A 4,703-nucleotide genomic window follows, 5' to 3' on the forward strand; every position below is an offset into this window, starting at 1 on the left:
TTTCTTTCTTTCTTTCTTTCTTTCTTTCTTTCTTTCTTTCTTTCTTTCTTTCTTTCTTTCTTTCTCTTTTCTCTTCTCCTCCTCTTCTTCTTCTTCTTCCTCCTCTTCTTCTTCCTCTTCTTCTTCTTCTTTTCTCTGTCTCTCTCTCTCTCTTTTTTCAGACGGAGTTTTGCTCTTGTTGCCCAGGCCAGAGTGCAATGGTGCGATCTCAGCTCAGTGCAACCTCCGCCTCCCAGATTCAAGCAATTCTCCTGCCTCAGCCTCCCGAGTAGCTGGGATTACGGGTGCACACCACCATGTCTGGCTAATTTTGAATTTTTAGTAGAGATAGGGTTTCTTCATGTTGATCAGGCTGGTCTCGAATTCCCGACTGCAGGTAATCCGCCCACCTCAGTCTCCCAAAGTGCTGGGATTACAGGCGTGAGCCACCACACCCAGCCTGAAGATCATTTCTAACAGAATCAGAATTGCACTGATGGGAAGCATGTCAGAGATGCTGGTAGCTCTCTTGGAATCCCAGTTATTTTAGGAAGGAGCACGTGAATGATCCATGAGTGAAAAAACATATCTTTGGCTTTGAGATCAGTGGCCAGTTCCACCTGGGAAGAATTTAAGTGATGAATTAGGTCACTGGAGGCATCCATTTGGCAACTGTGCAATGAGCATCTGCGATAGGTCAGGCTCTGGAGAAACAGAAACACACATCTGGTCCTCGCTCTTGAGGAGCCCACAGTCTGGGGACTGATTTCTCTATAAAGGGTGGATAGACAACGGTGCTCCCTCGAAGGAGAGCCCAAGGATGCAGCAAGGGGCTTGGAGTTTGGCTGACAGCCCTCCCCCGCATTGAGGTCACAGAGAGTGAGGGCACAGGACGGGGCCCTCTAGTCCTTATGGTCAGTCGCTGGTGGAGCATGAGTGGCAGCTGCCAAAGGGACATATTGACCATCTTCTGTCCTTCTTTCTGACTTCATAGCTTTGAACCCAGGGTGAGTCTGGGATCCTCTAGATTCCCCTATGCTATTGCCCCAAATAGCTTTCATGGTATGGTTTGAAACATAAAAACCAATAGCTTTCATCAGTGCTTCCCTTTAGAGGCTCAGAGAACCTTAACTTCTTTTGAGGCACAGCTTACATAAAGTGCGCAGCTATTAACTGCACGGCTCGATGAATGTTTATACACATACCCTCCTGTGTTAACCACCACTCAGATCAGGAGAGAGAGTATTTCCAAAACCCCAGAAGGCTCCCTGGGCCCCTTTCCAGTTAATACCTCCAAGGTAACTACTATTTAGACTTCTATCACCTAGATTGGTTCTGCCTGTCCTAGAATTTCATACAGATGGAGTCATATGGTATGTGCCCTTCATTCGTGTTTGGGAGATTCATCCATATTACTATGTGAAGCAGCATGAGTTTGTTCATTCTTTATTGCCAGTTGGCATTCCACATAGAATATACAATCTATCCATTCTCCTGCTGATGGCTTTTGTTCCCCCAGTTTTTTACTTGCATGAATGAAGTTGCTATTGTTTTCGCATGTGTCTTTTGGTGTCAACTCATTTTTGTTGGGTATAAGTGGAATAGGCATAGGCATATTCTTTGAATTCTTTTTTATTTTATTTTTTTTGAGACAGTCTCACTCTGTTACCCAGGCTGGAGTGCAGTGGCACAATCATGACTTTCTGCAGCCTCAAACTCCTGGACTCAAGTGGTTCTCCTGCCACTGCTTCCCAAGTAGCTGGGACTACAGGTGTGCACCACCATGCCTGGCTAATTTAATTTTGGAGAGATGAGGTCTCACTATGTTGCCCAGGCTGGTCTTGAACTCCTGGCCCCAAGTGATCCTCCTGCCTCAACTTCCCAAGGTAATGGGATTACAGGTGTGAGCCACCATGCTTGCCACCCCCTGTCCTTTTTTTTTTTTTTGACAGGGTCTCACTCTGTGGCCCAGGCTGGAGTGCAATGCTGTGATCATAGCTCACTGCAGCCTTGAACTCCTGGGCTCAAGGCCATCCTTCTGGTGCTGCCTCCTGAGCAGCTGGGACTACAGGGATGTGCCACTCCGCTGGCTAATTTTATTTAATTAAGAAACATTTTTTTTGTTTGGTAGAGATGGGGTCTCACTATGTTGCCCAGGCTAGTCTCTGGCTCCTGGACTCAAGTAATCCTCCTGCCTCAGCCTCCCAACGTGCCGGGATTACTGGTGTGCACCACCGTAGCAGGGACACTTCGTCCTTTCGACAACCTGATGAAGTAGTTATTTTCCCCCTTTAATGGAAGAGGAAACTAAGTTCAGTAAGGCTAAGAATCCTATCCAAGGCCACACCCCAAAGCTATTAAGTAGTAGAACCCATATTCAAACTAGAATGATCAACTGTCACATGGTCAAGACTGTTCCTCCTCCCAGGAAACCCCTGAGTTCCAAGCAAATCAGACGGTTAGTCACCCTAATTCAAACCTGACTGGATTCAAAAGTGGAGCTTTTTTTTTTCCTTTGAAACGGAGTCTCGCTCTATCACCCAGGCTGGAGTACAGTGGCCGGATCTCAGCTCACTGCAAGCTCCGCCTCCCGGGTTCACGCCATTCTCCTGCCTCAGCCTCCCGAGTAGCTGGGACTACAGGCGCCCGCCACCTCGCCCGGCTAACTTCTTGTATTTTTAGTAGAGACGGGGTTTCACCCTGTTAGCCAGGATGGTCTCGATCTCCTGACCTCGTGATCCACCCGCCTCAGCCTCCCAAAGTGCTGGGATTACAGGCATGAGCCACCGCGCCTGGCCCCCAAAGTGAGCTCTTAGTCATCAGGCTGGGATTTCCTCTGGCCTAACATTTCACCAGACAGCACGTGGTGTTAGCACAGACTCAAGGCAGAATATTTTGTCTTCAAAACACTCATGTGATATCAGGATTTTACTTGTTTTTCTTTTATTTTGAAGAAAACGATTTCATTTAAAGTAGATCTGAGTTGGGTAAGAATAAAATTATTTATATGAAAAGAATTTTCTAACGCATTAATCCATCAAACAAGGATTTATTCAGCACCCATGAGCTGAAAAGAAGTTTAAGACAGTCCTTGACTTCAAGAAATTAATCATTTACTTAGGGAGCTAAGAGGAAAGCTTAAGGAACAAAATTAGAGGATAATAAACAGTAATAATAATCACCCCATATGTGAGTACTTACTGTGCCCAAGGGGCTTTACAGAGTCTAATTTAATCTTCACAACACAGCTGTGAGATATGTTCTGCTGTTATGCTCATTTCAGATGAGGAAACCAAGACTTGGTGAAGTGATTTGGTCAAGGAAAAAAATCATTGAGCTGTTCACTTCAGATTTGTAGATTTAGATTTAATATAAATGAGTTATGCCTCCGATAAATCTTTATTGAATGGGAAACCCTTGAAAACACAGACATTTTTTCCTTTCTCTGCTCTTGAATATCCTATCCCCAATAATTTAGTGCAAAATTTTAAATGTGTATTTTGGCTTGTTTCATTTTAGGAAAATAGTAGTTCAGGTCAAAATGGCGCTTTTAGCCTTAATGGCTTGGGTGCAAATAGGCACAGCTTGTGACGGTGAAATCAGAGGTCCTGGCTTGCAGCGGGGTTCCGGGGCTGACACAGGCCAATGGGCCAGTGCAACCTGCTTGGTACCCCGGCTGCACAAACTGTTGGCCCCATGGTCAGTCCTGACCAGAAATGCACAAGGGTATTTGTCCCCTGGGTCCTCAAGGTCAGCTCCTCCGTCTCCCTCCAACACACCTCAAACTTTATCACATCCCTCAACCACCTGACCCTGCCACCCATCTCTGCTTTTCAGGTTTGCAGGCCCCCACCCAGAGGCACCTTCATCATTCCTCCCTGACACGTCAACTTTCATTTTCCTAGGACGAGTCTCATTTGACAGTCTCCTGCCCATATTTCTAAGCTCTCTGGGTCTCGGTGTGCTATTTCTCTGTCTTCTCTGGGGGTTGTAACACCAATCATCTGCAGGTTTCATTAGCATGCTGTTTACCCCTGTCTTTCAGATCATTAATGAAGATGTGAAGTGAGACACCAATCCTCACGGCCCCCACCACGTGCCCCCTCCCATGCCCGGCGCTGCTGGAGTCATTATCCTTCCTGGTGTGACAGGGTCAGAACCAAACCAATTTGCATCAATCTTTGGTGATGCTGTGAAGTGTTGCCTGCCCTGCAATGCTGCTGCCGTAACAACTGCTTCAGCCGTCTGGTCTGGAGTGCTTTTCTCTCCTTTGGAAGGCTCATCAGATCTGGCCACCCCAGTTCTGGCTGAAAGCCCCAGAGCAACTGCAACGGTCAGGCAGGATTCAGGGCTACACATGGCTGACATTGTTCCTTCTTCGTTTTGCTCTCCTGAGCTGGGCAGAAAGCAGTCCCTCTTTGGCAAACAGGATGGATAAGTGCATAGTGGAGGAGGCAGCAGATGTGGCAGGCACGGAATTTTACTCACTGCTGCATCTATTTCTATCAAGGAAAATGGGGAGTGCTCCCCATTCTCCCCCATTTTCTAGCCCAGGCCTAGTCAGATGTGTGGGCTTGTATATTCTGGGTGCTTGGGGCTGATGTGGTCAAGTCACTTCTTGGGGAGAAAGTCAATTCTTCTCCACTATTTTCTTATGTCATTTGGTCCTGAGGCTTTTATATCTTCTTTAGCAATTCCATGACTATGCTTCTCATCCTACAGGG

The sequence above is a fragment of the Colobus angolensis genome, unplaced genomic scaffold (genome assembly GCF_000951035.1).
Source record: "Colobus angolensis palliatus isolate OR3802 unplaced genomic scaffold, Cang.pa_1.0 Scaffold3, whole genome shotgun sequence".
Classification (NCBI taxonomy): domain Eukaryota; kingdom Metazoa; phylum Chordata; class Mammalia; order Primates; family Cercopithecidae; genus Colobus; species Colobus angolensis.